The following is a 17,243-nucleotide window of genomic DNA, read 5'->3' as shown; positions in this document are numbered from 1 at the left end:
ATGTGAAAGCTGGACCAGGAATAATTAAGGCTGAAGAAGAATGGATGCATTTGAATAATGGTGCTGGCGAACAGTATTGAAAGTACCAGGGACAAATAAATCTATCTTAGGAGAAATACAACCAGAATGCTCCCTAAAACTGAGGCTGAAAAAAGAGAAAAAAACAACCCAGAGGCTGGGCGGACTTCATCTCACATACTACGGGCCTGTTATCAGGGGAGCTCAGTCACTGGAGAAAGACATCCTTGGTAAAGGAGAAGTTGTAGTGCACAAGATGGATGGACCCAGTGGCCATGATAATTGGTTCAAACATAACAACAATGGTGAGGATAAGACAGGATGAGACAGTGTTTCCTTTCAGTGCATAACTGCAAAGCACTTAACTGCAGTGGCCTCTCCGCCGGTTAGAGGAGTTCCTGAAAAGCTTAAATGCCAGTGTCCCTGATTGCTAATGGGATGATGGGAGGCTCCAAGATCACCAGACGCACCTCAGATAAGAAGTTTGGAAGGCGCACTATGAAGAGTCACAGCCATTGAAATCCCGTGCTCTGTGGACTTCTTCCTGTTAAGAACAGAAACAGGAAACTGGATAGGAGATTCTGATGGCACTTTGGACTGCTGGGTTGCCATACTTTTTTTGGTAATCACACCTGGAAACAATATTGGCCCTTTGAAATTTCTGGAGGTTGGAGTTCCGGATAAACGGGAGTTTACAATGGCACCTAACTAATCTAAACTTCTTGAATGCTTTAGTGATAAAGCAATCAGCCCAGCCAACTCTCAGGCCATGTATCAGCTAATCAATAAGAATGTGCCAGCTACACCAAGATTTTCTAACACAGCAGAGAAAACTTCTCTCTCCTCCTGGGGATTTGTAATAAGAAAAGACCTTGGTTAAGAATGGGAAGATTCAATTCTTAAATGATCTAATTATTATTAGGAGGCAGATGTAAAATAAAGATGTGAGGAGGAGGAAGGGAGAATCGGGGCATGGAGGGGCTTAGTCATGCTCATCATTTCATCCTAATGAACGAATGCAAAAATATACTAGACCCCTGGCTTGCTGGCGTCTCTCAAAGGACTATAGGAGGTGGCGAGGAAGGAGAGAATTTAAAAGAAAAAGAGAAGGAAGCGACAGCGAGAAGAGTGGTGTGCGGAGCCTATTCCTTTAGAGCACTTTCCCCAACAGCTTTCGCCTCTCTAAAGCATCATAGATTCATGAATTCTAATCACTCTTCACACACTCCCACCCTCATCTCTCAACTGCACACGACATTTAAAAAGTCTTCGTGTTTCCTGTGGCACCTGCTATTTCCCTACTCCCAGAGTTCTGGTCCTATTGGTAGTGTCATGATAAAGGATCTGTCAGCTGTCATCGTTTCCATCATAAATAATGTTCATCATAGATTTACTACTTCAACTATTTCAAATCATGTAAGACTAAAGCTTAACACTGAACATCAAAGGACGTATATATTTTTAAATGTTGCTGGGTTTTAAAAATTCCAAATTAATAAAAATATGGTAAGCTATTGCTGTGGTTACTGTTGTCTGAGAATATTGGTGACACCACATGCAAGTCAGATTATGCTGAAGATACTTTGAAAACAGTGACCACAGTATTTTAACAAGCAAGCCCAGAAACTCCAGCCAGATATGGTAGATGATATTTAAAGTAGATTATCATCGCTGATGTCAGATGGAGCTTGACTTAAAGCAGACAGCACCAGAAAATGTTTACCTGTGTTTTCTTGAGTATGCAAAGACATTCGACTGTCTAGATCGTAACCAATTATGGATAACGTTTTCACAGAATGGAAATTCTTGAACATGCAATTGTGCTCCGAATGTTGTTTGAACAGAACAAAGGGTATATTGTGTGGTTTAGAATCAGGAAAAATGTGTGTCATGGTTATGTCTTTACAGCATACTTATTCAGTCTCTGTGCTGAGCAAATAATTCCAGGATGGGGAGCAGACTCATTTACAACCTGCATTATGCAGCTTGCATAATCTTGCTGGTTGAAAACATAGAGTACTTGAAACATTTCATGATGAACATCAAATACTACAACCTTCATGATATATTGCAACTCATTGTACAGAAAATAAGAATCCTCATAACTAGACCTATACAAAACATCATGATAAATGGATAAAAATTTATGTTGTCAAGGATTTTATTTTACTTGGATTTAAAATCAAAGTTCATAGAAGAAGCAGTCCAGAAATTAAATGACATATTGCGTTGGGCAAGTCTGTTGCAAGGATGTAGCATTGAGGTATAATATTTCAATAGCCTCATATGTATGTGAAACCCTGACATTAAATAAGGAAGATCAGAGAAGAATTGATACTTTTGAATTATACTTTCGTTTAAGAACATTGAATTCCATGGCTAGAAGAATTAGCAAATCACTTCCTGAAAGAAGGACAGCCAGAACGATCCTTAGAAGGGAGTATGGAAAGACTTCATCTCACATACTTTGGACATGTTATCATGAGAGAGCAGTCCCTGAAGAAGGAGATTGTGCTTGGCAAGGCGGAGGAACAGTGAGAAAGAGGATCCTGAACTAGAACTTAAATTCCGGGATTCTGTGTGGAACGGATTGATCCACGTGCCACCGCCCGGCATCCTCTTGTGGCAGTCACTAATTTTCTACAGTTTTCTTAATCAAAAGTGGTCTAGAATTTAAATTCTAAAGCACTTGGTTTGGGGAGGGCTTCAGTTTACATTGGGAGCCCTAACACCATTTTGAGTCTTGAGTTCAGTTTTCATTTGAGTTGATTCTATTAAGTAGGAATGTGGCAAACTTTGCCCTTAGGGAGAGTTTGTTTAAAAGTAGATTACAACTCCTGGTCTAAGTTTGGGAGAAGTAGTCTTGCCTTCAAGAAACTTGTCTGGGCATTCCAAGCTCGGATAGCATGGAGAAATCACCAGGCCCTCCCCGGGAGAAAGATCTGAAGTTTCTCAGAAGCCCAACAGGGAAATTTTATCTTGTCCTAGTTGGTCGCTAGTTGGGATGGCCGCATAGTCAGGAGTCACATTGGCACCATCCAGTAGCCAGGTGGCCAAAACGCTTCTCATTGATCTTAAGTAGTTGATTATTCTAACACTGAGGTTGAGTTCAATTTCAGACCTGAGGGATACCAAGGGTTATATAATCCTGAGGATCCCACCAGTCACTATTTGACTGGTATACTGGTCTCATTTATGCCATTGAGCTCTGTTCCACATTTTTCTCCCACTCTGTCCAGGTTTATGTAGTGTGATATTTATAAGCTTAGTTGGTAATGGTAGCTGGGCAGCATCTAGTTCTTGTCTCAGTGTTGTGGAAACTGATAGTTGCGTGGTTCATTAGTTCATTGGCCTAATTTTTCACATATACATTTCAATTTTTATCACTCTTGTCTCTTCTAGATGTGGAGGAATCAATAGTTGCACTTTAGATGGTTGTTCACAAATTTTTAAGACCTCAGTCAATACACACTGAAGTAGATTGAAGAACACAGTTTTTGTGAACTATTTTATATGAATGGACTTAGTATCCTCCAAGACTATGTGACTTTTATACCAATGGCCCAGGGACTCATTTCCTCAAAGTGTTTGTTTATGTCTAAGACGTCTTCATAACCTTGCTCCTGGTATGCTCTACCACATTCATGGATATATTTACATCAAAGATAATGATACATATATAAATGTCCCCTGTTAAACCTGTATATATTTATGGATATGCTTCCAGTCTCCCAAATCTATTCCGTCTGCATATCTATCCCAGCATCCACTCATAGATCACTACCATTGCAGGATAGTGTATATAACAGTATTGGTCGGTTTATGTGTTTAACTCTTGAAGATCTCCGAGTGTCTTCCCCTGCCTCCATAGTTGTTTTTTTCTCTCACCCATGTATTGTATATTGGCACTCTTTCCCTCAAGTTGTCACTTGTTTGCCCTCTACTCAGTGACTTAACCTTCCTTCCCCACCCACCCCTGTTAATCATCAGTGTTTCTTTAAACGTGAAAACCATTACTTTTTTAGAATGATGATTTCATACAATATTTGCCTTTTGAGTTCAAGTAATTTCATTAAGCACAATGTTCTCTGGATTCATTCATGTCTTGGAGTATTTCACAGATTCATAGTTATACTTTAATGTTATATAGTGTAGTATTCCATTATATATTTTTACCACAGTTTATTTATCCATTCTCCTAATGATGGGCATTTGAATAGTTGCCAATGTTTGTTATTGTGACTAATGCTGCAGCAAACATGGGTGTACATATATCTATTTGTGTCTTGGCTCTTGTTTCTATAGGATATATACCAAGTAGAAGGGTTACTGGGTCATATGGTATTTCTATTTCCAACTTTTTGAGGAAGAGTCATACCTCTTTAAAAATAATGCAAAGGTTATGCTTAGGATGGTGACGTGAAGGCTAGAGAACTTTGTGATGCCTAGTCTTACTTGTCACACAATTGGGAAGAAAGGGTATGGGGAAGGAAGAGTAGGATGAGATGAAGTTTTAAGAATCTATTCTTGATGATAATTTGATGATAAAATTTCCCCTCACAGTTCAGAAAAGGCTGGGGGGTATGCTCTGCCTCTTTCTAAAATGACTAAGGGGAACTAATGAGATGCTTATTTCCACAGAATGGATTCAACTAGCATCGGGGTAATTCAAGTTTCAAATATTTTTAGGGTTCCATATAATTTATCTAGAGTGGGTGTTCTTGTTCATAACAATAAGTTTCACACTCTAATGAAATTATTATGATGCTCAACTGAATAAAAATAGGCACATTCTCATTGTCTCACGAGTCACTGGATAAGGAGTTACAATTGCTTTAAAGCACCCATCTTGGACTTTGAGGTTGTAGATCTTGTATATATGGTCTTTTCTAGTTTTCTCAAAGTGTGTAGGATAAAGGTATTGCACCATTTTGCAGACGAAGAAACAGAAGCTTAAGAGTTTGGGCCCATTAAGAAGTTTGGAATCTTCAAATTGTCTTTCAAGTCTGGCTATAGAAAGTGTGAGAATGGGACCTGCAGAGAAAGTGATTAAATCTGTAATCTAAAGAGGAATATTGGCAAAGCCAGCTAATCTTAATTTTCAGTACGTATGTGTGGTGGTAGGAAAGGAAAGAAAACAGCAATTTAAATCACAATGTCCTCTCCTCTGGGTGATGAAGCTTGTGAAGCTAATGAGTCCTCTACCACCTGTGGAGCACTACTTCAGATTCACTCATTTACACTATGTTCTGTGCCCCACCCTCCCTTGGAGTGCCTGGAGCAGAGGAAAAGTGGCAAACCATCACCAGAACACATTTCTAACAAGTGTTTTCCATAGCAAGTTCTACGACATGCGTGCATGGCCATAAAGGCACTGCTATAGCTCTTCAACAATAGGAAGCCTTCTACTTTCATAAAGAGTTACAGTCTCAGAAACCCACCGGGGCAATGCTACCCTGTCCTATAGGGTTGCTACAGGTCAGAATTGACTCAATGGCATGGAGTTTGTTTTCCGTTTGTTCATCAGCAATAAGACTCACCCCAGTGGCTCTTACCCTCACTTACATGAGCTTTGCTCTTCAATTAGGAGAAAGATTTTGGGCTTTACCAACTGCCATGGGATCAGTTCCAACTCCCAATGAGCCTGTAGGACAGAGTAAAAGTGCTCCATGGTGGTTCCAAGTCTGTACATCTTTACTGGAGCTGACTGCCTCATATTTCTCCCACAGAGTGACTCGAAAGTTCAAAACCTATTTGTTATCAAGCCCAGTGTTTAACCCACTGCAACTTCTGACCTTGTTGTAGTTGTTAGATGCTGTCCAGTCGGCTCCAATTCATAGTGACACATACGAAAACATTTCCCAGTCCTGCACCATCATCGCCATTTTTATGTTTCAACCAATTGTTGCAGTGACTGCGACAACCACTCTGTTTTGCTGGCCCTCTGCTTTACTAAGCATCACGTCCTTCGTCGGGAAGTGGTGTCCCGTGATAAAATGTGCCAAGTCTCAACCATGCTTCTGAGTAGATCCTGGCTTTACTTCATCCAAAGCAGCTTTGTTTATTCTTCAGACAGCCCATGGTACTTTCAATGTTCTTCACTAGTACCATAACTCAAATGCATCTCTTCTTCTGTGGTCTTCTTTACTCACGTCCCATCTTTCACATGCACACACCTAGATTGAAAATACTATGGCTTGGGTCAGACACACCTCCTTGCTGCTTTAAAGAAGTCTTGTGAAGCAGCTTTTCCCAATGCCATACTTTTTATTTCTCAACTACTGCTTCCATGAGTGCTGATTATGGCACTAAGTCAACTTAAATCCTTGAAAATTTCTGGGGGTTTTCCCCCTGTTTATCATGTTACCTGTTTTTCCAGTTATGGGGATCTTCGTTTCCCTCACATTTGCAGTACATACTGAAGGCAGTGCTTTATTTTCAGCAGTCCAAGCTTCTAGTTTTCTCCAGTCCAAGCTTCATGTCTTCTTCATCCTCAGTAAACAAGGTTGTGTTAGCTGCACCTTGAAGATGATTAATGAGTCTTCTTCCAATCCTGAAGCCTCATTCTTCTTCATATTGCTCATATTCTCCGATAATTTGTTCAGCATAAATATTGAATAAGTATGGTATTGGACATATAACTGATACTCCCCTTTCCTAATTTAAATTCTTCAGTATCACTTTGTTTTGTGTGAATGACTCTTAGTCTATGTACAGGTTCTAAGCTTCTGGAATTCCCATTCTTTGTATGGTTATCCATCATGTTAAGATCTGCACAGTCAAATGTTTTATATAGTCAACAAAACATAAGTAAACATATTTGTGGTGTTCTTTGTTCTTGGCCAAGAGCCATCTGAAATCACCAATTATATCCCTGCTCCACATCCTCTTCTGAATCTGGCCTGAGTGTCTGTCAATGTAATGCTACAACCATTGTTGAATGATCTTCAGCAAACTTTTACTTCAATGAGATATCAATGATATTGTTCTATAATTTTCTCATTCTGCTGTGCTACCTTTCTTCGGAATGGGTACAAATATGGATCTCTTCCAGTTGATTGGCATAGATTACTGAATGTGATGAGCACTGACTCAGTATTTGGACACATTTTGATTGTTACAGTGTCAATTACTGGCGTCTTGATTTTTGCTGATGCCTTAAGTACAGCTTAGACTTCTTCCTTCAGTACTTTCAGCATCATTGTGTATTTTATTTCCTGAAATGATGTATTATTGACGAGTTCTTTTGGGTACACAGACTGTGTAGTCTGTCCATATTCTTTTGATACTTACTGCATTATTCAACATTTTTCCTATAGAATCTTTTAATATTGAAACTCGAGACTTGCACTTTTTTCTTCATTTTCTCAGTTTAAGATCTTCTGAGCATTCTCTTCCACCACTTCTCAGTCACCTTGTCCTACTGTGGTTGTGTGTGTGTTACTGGAATACTGGAAGCTATGTCACTGGTATTCCAAAGGCCAGCTGGGTCACCAAAAGGGAACAGGTTCCAATGTAGTTTCCAGACTTTATAAGAACAGAAGAAGAAGGACTCAGCTCCCCACTTTAGAGGAAGTGGCTTTGAAATATTGTCATTTAATAGCAGACCTGAAAGAACTTTGTAGCATGCTCCTCTAAACAAATATCCCAAACTTTTCTCACTGGCATTACAACCTGACGACTTCTGTAATAAACTACTCAATCATGAATTTTACCTGTGAGTTCTGTGTAGCCATTGCAATGGATACTAGAAACTAAGGGGTAAAGTAGAGAACACTAACCCCACCCAACAAATCATCTGATCTTCTGTTATTAGTCTTCAATGACTCCAATCTTATTTTGAAATGGTCTCTAAATTCTGGTTTGATATGCTCAGGGTCATATTTGGTCACTGAACAATTTAATTTTTTTAACTTAAAATGGCCTATAAGCTACTTATGATCTTTTCTGCAATTGGTCCCCTGGTCTTGTTCTGACTGATGGTATTGAACTTCTCCATTATTTTTTCCCAGATGCATTTGACTTCATTCCTGTGTATTCCATTTGTTGAGACCACTTCATGCAATTTCTGTTTGTGTTGTTGAAAATGATATTTGTAATGAGAAAGTCATTGGTCTTGAAAAATTCTATGAAATCTCTGATATCTTTTCCTCATTTCCAACATTTGCATTCTAATAACTAGCAACTATTTATAAATTTTTATTGCTCATTTGATTTCAGATTGCAGAACTTGCTAAAAATCTTCAATATTTTCATCTTTAGCATTAGTGCTTGGTTTGTTAATTTAAATAATAGTTACTGTATATTAACTGTTCTTTCTTGTAAGTTTATCAATAATACCCTATCAGTTAACACATTATACTTCAAGACATCTGGAAATATTCTTTTTAATGATGGATACAACATCATTTTCCTTCAATTTTTCATTCTGGGCATAGCAGACCGCATGATTGTCCAATTTAAAATACCAGTTCGTTTTAGCTTATTAATGCTTAGGATATTGATCTTTAAGTGTTACTTTTCATTTGTTATGACTTTCAATTTTTCTAGATTAATACTTTGTACATTCTGTGTTTCTGTAAATAATGGATGTTTCAACCCACTTTTTCTCATTCTGAGTGATGCCACATCAACAAAGGAAGTTGCTGAAGTCTTTCCTCCACCTCTCCGATTAAGACAGACATTACCTTAAGGACTGGGCTCTTCCTTTTAATACTTTGTATGCCTTCCCACATGAGAGACTCATTTATTGACACTATGTAAGATAATGTTCTGCTGCTATTAAAGTTTTCAACTGGCTATTTTTTTTCAGAAGTCAATTGCCAAGTCCTCCTTCCAAGTCTGTATTTGTCTGAAAGCTTTGCTTATTCCAGGCCATCATTGGTGAACTTGCAGGTCATTGAAATACCAGTGGCATAAGTTCTAGCATTACATCATTAAACATGTCACCACACAAGGACTGAGAGTTGAGCCCTGGTATTAAAAAGTAGAGCAGTTCAAACTATCATGCAGTACTCTTTTGTGTTTTGAGCCCAAATCCAAAGTCAATGGTGACAGTGTATTGGTGATGTATGTTGAAAGACCACTGAATTTCAGCTTGTTAGAAATACTGTGCTTTATGCTCAGCTCTTACCCTAACCTACTGTATGACTTTGGACAACATAGACTACCTTGCTAAGCTTTGGTTTCAATACATGTAAGAATTGTCTAATTGGAAAAATCTCTAAGGGTCATTAAAAAGCAGTTCTTTTCTCTTAAAGTTGACAATTGAAAAGTCACAAGACCAAACAATATAAAAAAAGGATGAGACGCAACCAATGTACCTCTCAGATGTGATTGTGTGCATTCCCTATTAAGCTAATTGGTGGTGAGAAGTGACAAGATAAAAAGGAATATGAAAACTGTTCAAATTCATGCTGCCAAAAAATTGTTAATATCAAGAAAAAATTGGATTACAAAACAATATACTTTCAGTTATAATATGGCATAAAATATTTGTGTATATATATAGATTTGGAACAAAATAGCAAATATGTACCTGTAATGTTAAAGACATATGATTTATACATTTTCATATTCTTTTCAATTTATTGAATTTTCCAAAATTTCCACAGTGAATATGACTTTAGATTTGCATTGTATATAACCACGGTTTGCTATTTAGAGAAAAGAGGAAAAAAGTGGGGAAAAAAACAGGCTGAGGATTTTTCAGCATTTTTGTTTGATCTAATAAATATTCCAGGCTGCCATGGTGTTTGAAATTCCTAATATATTTTCTTTCAATGGAATAAAGCGCCATCTCCAGAAGGCCACTGCTAAAAGCCAGGGAGGTTACTCATGAGTATCTATCTGTTCATTGCAATCAATATGTTTGAAGGAATGGGACACAGAGGAGGTGCAGTACTTTGGTAGTGGTGGTGACTAAAGTAGAGCATGGTGGTGGGTATATTTGGCTGCCGAAGTTTGCTGAAGTTAAAACATCCTAGGGCCAGTTGGAATCTTACTTTACCCTATCTTCATATTTCATTGTGATGTCTGTGTATGTTCTTGGATTCTAAAACCAATGAATTTTCCTTCTATAGGGGTTCCTTTATGCAATCACATCTCATATTTCATTATTACAGATTCTGTTCTTCTGTCTGTCACAGAGGGGAAAATCATTCGACTTAGAAAATCTCAGTAGACTAGATATGGAATTATGACGGTGCTTATACATTGTACATTGCTTGGTTTGGGGTTGAAATAGGGGTAGGGAGGTTGATATGTTTAAGGCAAGTATAGTTTTCCTTTATTTTCTCTTGACCTAGGGCTATGCTGCCATTTGACATGTCATTTAATGTGTAAACCTTTTTATGATTTTCTCTCACTCCATTATAGACAAGATAATGTGACAGTGATGATACATGAAGCACCCAAGTATTTCCAGATGTAATTTTTCTTTAAGGCATGTTTTTCCTTCCGTGCGTCAGATAGTTTTTTGTTGCTGGGATTTAACACGCTGCAAATGAAATAAGAAATAGAAATTCCCTTCAGCCTCTCTTGCCAAGCCTCAATCAGCAGCATTAGTAGAGAGGAACAGCCATCTGGGCAAAACTCAGATTTCTCTGCTTGACTTTGGAATAAATCACATGAGGCTTTAGTCTTGTTTCTCTCCAATGTATTTATCTTCTTAAAAATATTTAACTCTGGAAGGAAAAAAAGAGGAGCTGATCCCAAGGGCTAAATAGAAAATAAATGTCTAGGAAAGAATGATGGCAACATATGAACAAATATGCCTGATACAATTGATGTGTGGCTTGTAATAAGAGTATTAATGGCCCCCAATAACATGATCTTTTAGTAAAAAACAACTCTGTATATAATAAACTGACTTTATTTATATTGCATGATTATATAAAAACAAACGGTGGGAGATGGTAAATCAGTGGTTTAGAACACAGGGAAGCCTAGACTTTAGTTTTAGTTTAGCCACTTATCGGCTGGTGTGTTTGAAAAAACTATAAATTATCTGAGATTTAGTTTTGTTATCTTTGAAGAAAAATAATTTTAGTATCTGCCTCTTGGTATCATTTAAAGATTAAACACTTTGCATTGTGAATTGCGCTTATTAAGTAGTCAATTAAAGGTAACAACCCTTGTATCAAACACTGGGATATGGGTGCACTAATTTGGATTTTCAATGAACTAAGGAATTTACACAACAAAAGTCGCACTGAAACATGAGTTCAGACATGTCAGACAATCGAAACTCCATGACACGCCTTGATTCTTCTCTCTGAAAAGGTTAGTCGTGGTAAGTCACTCTAATCAGTACATCCCACAACTTGACAGAAGGAACTCTGGTGGCCCACTGTTTAAGTACTTGCCTGTCAAATATAAGATCGGTGGTTTGGACCTACCAGCTCTGAAGGTGTCACAGTCTGTTTCTATAAGGATTACGACCTTGGAATTCTACAGGGCAGTTATCCTCTGTTTGACAGAGTTGTGATGACTCAGGGAATCAGGAATGACTCGACAGCAACAGGTTTGGGGCTTTTGAGTCTAGAAACCTGGTTCAGTCTCAGTCCTCCATAGAATTGTCTGATACAAACATGGACTCTATCCCCTGCTGAACAGCCTTCATTTGTCCACCGCAACTAAAGACCTGGCACTCTTGCTATTTTCAGGGTTGTATGGCAATTGACACAGAAATCTGTCCATTTACATTATTTCATTTCTTTACCATTTTGTGTAGTTTGTTTCAAATGTATCCTGTAAATAATAAATTATGTGATTTGTTTTTATGACATAAAATCACTGTCTTTTAATAGGAGACAGCAAATTTGGTTTGTCTGCTTTGAATTTGCTTGTTTTGTTATTGAATTGTTGGTACAGATATTTACGCGAGTTTTCCCTTTTCCTGCATATTAAAGTTCTAAGTTTGACATGGGGTTCTTCTTATTAATTTAATTTTATTCTCTGAAAATCTTTCTACAAATATTTTGTTTTATTATTTCTTCTAAGTCTGCTCTATATTTCCTGGTGGATGTACATATATTTCTAAGCATATAGGAATACATTAGGTTGGTTATTAAGACTGAGTCAAGAAAGCCCAGTTTTGAATCCCAGTTCCACTGTTTATCAGCTGCACAACTTTGGCGAAGTTCCTTAAGGTCACGGTGTCTTCGTTTACTAAACAATATGGTAGTAATAATAACATCGACTTCATAGGGCTGTTCAGAGGAGTAAATGAACTATAACATTTCACGGATTAGGAACAGTTAATGGCATGTAATAAGTACTCAATAAAGTTAGATATTTTTATTATTTTCCTTCAGTACTTTTTAAATTTGGGGGTTATATACTTTATCTCCTACAAATCATTCCTGATTTAATTTTGTTCCTTTTCACCAGTCTTCCCTGTTATTTTATAGATTTTATAGGTGCATTAAACCATAACTTCTCATTGAAAATATACAATTATGTGTTAGAGATTTTCGAAAGTTTTCGTCTGTTGTTCTTTTGTTTGTTTGTTTCTGGTTTAATTGTTTTTAAGTGACTCAATTTCATAGATCATTTCAGTTCCAGAGAAAATTTTCCCAAGGGAAGGAACTTGATAAATTCATGACAATACCCTGTTGCTGGTTCATTCACTTTTATTATTTTTGGAATTTTCTAAAAAGATATTCATTTGAATTTACTCTCTGGTGATTATATGAATGAATGCCTTTTACAGGTACATCTAAGGGTTTTTTGTAACAAATGGTTCTCCTTGACTAATTGCATATTGCTAAATGACGGTTGATTTCAGGAAATGAAGGCAAGTTTCCAGTACTGAGTGACAGCATCACTTCTTTGAATCAGAAGGGTGGTCATGAACTTTCAACCCATTGATTGTATTTTATTTGGAAAGTGCAGTATTTTTTATATAATATAAATGCTTGTAGATACTAAAGAAGCTCATCATTTTGGCACCTTCCAACTACTCTATGTTGGTTCTGCATCTGGTCCACTATACTCCTTTCCACTACTTATGCTGCTTGCTGGATTAATGTTTACACAAGTGAACCTCAGACGTGTGTGAAATCAATTCTAGAGAGAACACATGAAGCAATGTCTAAAAGCCCCTCGGGAGTTTAACTGATCAATCCAATCCCCAAATATTTATCGAGTGCCTCTTAAAAAGCCATGGTGCTGCTCTCAGGTAAATGAAGGGAAGTAAGCTTAGGGCTGCTAACTGCAGGGTAAGCAGTTCAAACCCACCAGCCACACTTTGGGAGATAGATGAGGCTGTGTGCTCTCTTAAAGGTTTACACAGCTCCAGAATCCCGAGATAAGGTCTTGCTGGCAGTGGCTTTGGTTGGGGATATGCCCCAGAATCTAAGATAAGTGCTAATGATAGAACAAAAGAACAACAAAAATAACAACAAAACTTCCCCAAATTTTCAAGGAAATTCTAAATCATGCCAATCTCATATATTACAGAATATAACTGCTCCATGGGATTTTCATAGCTTTTATCTTCATGGAAGCAGATTGGCAAGCCTTTGTTCCACAGCACTGTTCCTGGGTTTGCACCACCAACCTTTAGGTTAGTCACTCATTCACTGCCATTGAGTCAATGCCAACTCATGGTGCCTCTATTGGATAGGGTAGAACTGTCCCTGTGAGTTTCCAAGACTCTAACTCTTTATGAGAGTAGAAATCCTAATCTTTCTCCCATGTAGAGGCTAGTACTCTCTAACTGTAGATCGTGAGGTCATCAGCCCGGTGCCTAACAACATTGCAACCACAGCTCATATGTTAGTAGATGATAGCAAGTCATTTTCATTACCGTGGATCTAAATAATAGAGCAATAGAGAAAAATTCTTACAGTTATCATGCCTCTTGGAGCTTTCAGTGTAGGAGAAGAATGGAAAATAGCAAGTTTCTCATATAGATGAAAAGTTGTCAGAGAGATTTACCCTTCTGAAAGAAGACAGAATGTAAAAAAGAAACACACAACAATGAGACATAAACATGAAAGAAAAAGAATAAAGAAATGAATAAAGAGAAGTGATCAAGAATATGAAACTGGAAATTTCAGTACGAGATCAAAGAAGTGAGAGCATTCAATAGGCATCCAATACCTTAGCGATTTGGTGTCCACTCAGACATTGAAATGTGAAGACAGTATAAACCTTTACTTACCAGGCAGTCCAGTTGCGTTTGGCAACCTCACTGAGGGTCTTTTCTCAACTACCATCTCTCTCGATAGCTAAAGTCTATATTTTTTTCTTTAAAAACACATCAAAGAAAACAAAAACCCAGAAACTTTGATTTTAATAAAATAGATTATGTATTGCTGCAGATAAGGACAGATGAACCTCTCAGGACCAGTGGTGAGAGTGGTGATACTGGGAGGGTGAAAGTAAGATGGGGTACAAAGGGAGAACCGATTACAAGGATCTATATATGACCTCCTCTCTGGAGGTTGGACAACAGAAAAGTGGGTGAAGGGAGGTGTTGGACAGTGTAAGCTATGACATAATAATAATGAATTGTAAATCATCAAGGGTTCATGAGGGAGGTGGGAATGGGGAAGTAGGGGAAAAATGAGGTGCTGATGGCAGAGTCTCAAGTGGAAAGCAGATGTTTAGAGAATGATGATGGCAACAAATGTGCAAATGTGCTTGACACAATGGATGGATGGATTATGATAAGCACTGTATGAGGCCCCAATAAAATGCTTTTAAAAATTACTTCCTACCTGGCTACCACCTAACCTTCTGAAAGGAGCATGAGACTTCCATCAAATGTGGATAACACCGCTTTTGCATATATATATATATATATATATATATATATAAAACTTCATAGCCAAACCAAATCTCACTGCTTTCAAGTCGGTCCAAACTTATCGCAACCTTATAAGGCAGAGTAGAACTGCCTTTGTGGTTAACCCACCAAACTCTTTTTATTGTAACAATTTTACTGACATCTCATTCACATAGCATAGAAGTCAATGGTTTCAACGTATTAAACAGAGTTGTGCAATCATTCCCCCAGTCAATTGTAGAATATTTTTCTTCTTTCTTGCACTCATTATTAAAGCCCCAGAGCCCTAGGAAACTATTAATCCAGTTACCATCTCTATAGATTTATCTATCCTGATCTCATATAAAGAAAAACATACAAAGAAAATAAAAAATAGCAAAAGCAATCTTAAAATAATAAAGCAAGATCAAATTTTAAATGAGTCAAAAAGGAGAATAAATGACAAGGTATTTAATTTAACCTATTTCTGAATTAAACCACTTTCCAAAGTATTCTGTTCACTAGTGAGGCTATTCACGTACCTGTCGATGAATCACATACCTTCTGATTCACCAAGGATAAATCCACGTGGGACCCTGCAAGTAGATTTGGGCTTCACTGTCATCCATAGCCTTCTGCAAACCAGATGCTCAGAATTTAAGTTCTAATATAATTTCCTCCTCAGTCTTGGATTTTATTATTTGCACTCCATTGACCACATAGACTGGTGTACTACTTCTTTGTGGACTTTTATTGACTCCAATTCGATGGCTGCTTTTTTAAAGACAAGTTTTTAGCGCCCCCCCCCGACACACACACTATTCTTTGTTTCTTCCCCCCCTCATTTCTTCCTGCCCTTCCTTCTCTCTTCCCTTACTCCTTCCCCTGGCATCCTCATCGTCTGTAAAGTCACATCCTTCTCTGTGAAAAACATCTCACCTTTTTCTTTATAAGAATAGTATCGTAAAATATTTATGAGATTGACTAACTTTACTAAACACAATATTCTCTAGTTATGTTCCGTGGCTTGAGTTTTTTTAACATACCAATCTTTGTTTTTATTATGCACAATATTCCAAGGTATGAATATACCAGACTTTATCCATTCCTCTAGAGTCATGATTTGTGATTGTTTCCATCCTTTGCTATTATAGAATTTGCTGCATTGAACATAGGTGCAAATTTGTCAATCTAATGTTCTTTGTATCAAGTAGAAACATTGGAGGATCATAAGGTATTTGTATTTGTGCTTGTGTACGGAACCGCCGTACTGATTTCCACAGTGATTGTACAATTCTACAGTTCCACTAGCTGCATATGAGCTTTCCAGGCTCGCCATATTCTCTCCAGCATTTATTAGTTTGATTTTTGTTTTTTATAATATTGCTAAGAATGCAAGTGAGGTGATAGCCCATGGTTGTTTTAATTTGTATTTATCCTATTGCTAATGAACAAGAATATTTCTTCATATGGTTATTGTCCACCTGGATCTAAGTTTCAGTAAATTGTCTATTCACTTCTTGTGGCATTTTTTTCTTGGCTGCTTGTATTTTTCTTATTAAGGTGTTGTAGTTTTCTCTAGATTTTTAAAATTAGCCCTTTATCTGATAGATAATTGTGAAATACTTTTCCCAATCTGGGGATTCTCTTTTAACGCCTTTGATGAAGTCCCTTTATGTGAACAAGTGTATTATTAAAAAGGGCTCAATACCCTATTTTGTCTTCTATAGTGTAGGTATATTTCATTATGCTTGGTAGTATATTTATGCCTTGTAATAGTGCCCTTAAGTTTATCCTATTTTTGCATTGATGGTCTTTCTGGTTCTAGAGTTTATGTTTAGGTCTTTAATCCATCCTGAGTTCATTTTTGTACATGGTGTGAGGTATGGGTCCTATTTCATTCTTTATCAGGTAGAGATACAATTGTTCCAGTTTCATTTATTTAAAAGCCTATCTCTTCCCTGATTTAATGTGCGTGAGTCTTTCATCAAAGATCAGTTGTCTGTAGGTACTTGGTAGTATTTATGGGTTCTCAGTTCTAATACATTGGTCTTCATAGCTATATTTTGACTACTCTGGCAATATAATATGTTTTAAAGTTTGAGAGTGAAGGCCTCTTACTTTGCTTTTTTTGCGATACAATGCTATTCTTTTCTGATAGCCATGCACCATCTGATTTTGTCAAGTCACCTTGCTTTAGCACTTATATATTCAGTGATCACTTCTTGAAGCCAGGTATGCAGTGGGGTCAAGATTGTAACTCATAAAGCACATCCATATATTCCCTGCCCCAATCATTCTCAAAGCATTTGCTCTCCACTTAAGCCCCTTGCATCAGGTCCTTTGTTTCCCCCTCCCTCTCCTTTCCCCCCTCTCTCATGTGCCCTTGGTAATTTATACATCGTTATTTTGTCATATCTTGCCCTATCCGGAGTCTCCCCCCCCCCTT

This window comes from Tenrec ecaudatus, chromosome X (genome assembly GCF_050624435.1).
Source record: "Tenrec ecaudatus isolate mTenEca1 chromosome X, mTenEca1.hap1, whole genome shotgun sequence".
Lineage (NCBI taxonomy): Eukaryota > Metazoa > Chordata > Mammalia > Afrosoricida > Tenrecidae > Tenrec > Tenrec ecaudatus.
The sequence above is the reverse complement of the archived record's forward strand: the minus strand, read 5'-3'. Positions refer to the sequence as shown.